General features: G+C 29.7%; 1 protein-coding gene across 1 annotated transcript in view; it reads right to left on the bottom strand.

Annotated features, from left to right (window-relative positions):
• LOC118342762 (ly-6/neurotoxin-like protein 1) overlaps window positions 1-249 on the bottom strand; it is a 7,153-nt gene that overhangs the window by 2,811 nt on the left and 4,093 nt on the right. The gene's annotated exons all lie outside the window — the stretch shown is intronic.

Raw genomic sequence — 249 nt, 5'->3', positions numbered from 1 at the left:
ATTATTAAAAATAATCTTCTGCCTTGTGTCATCATTATAAAATACAGATTCAGGGCCATAGCTAGCATCAAAGGCACTGAGGTCATGTCCTTTATATATGTTTTATTTTATGTTGTTTATTATATGTAACCAGGAGGGATTTTACATTATGCAGAGTCATTTTTAAGGTTTATTCCAGCATTCCAGTATATTTAAATGCGACTTTTAGGTCAAAAATAAATAAATAAACAGTTTAGTATTTCACCACCA

Source organism: Morone saxatilis, unplaced genomic scaffold (genome assembly GCF_004916995.1).
Source record: "Morone saxatilis isolate NCDOM2014 unplaced genomic scaffold, NCSU_SB_2.0 Contig9, whole genome shotgun sequence".
NCBI classification, from domain to species: domain Eukaryota; kingdom Metazoa; phylum Chordata; class Actinopteri; family Moronidae; genus Morone; species Morone saxatilis.
Note: the sequence above shows the minus strand (reverse complement) of the source record. Positions and strands in the feature narration are given on the sequence as shown.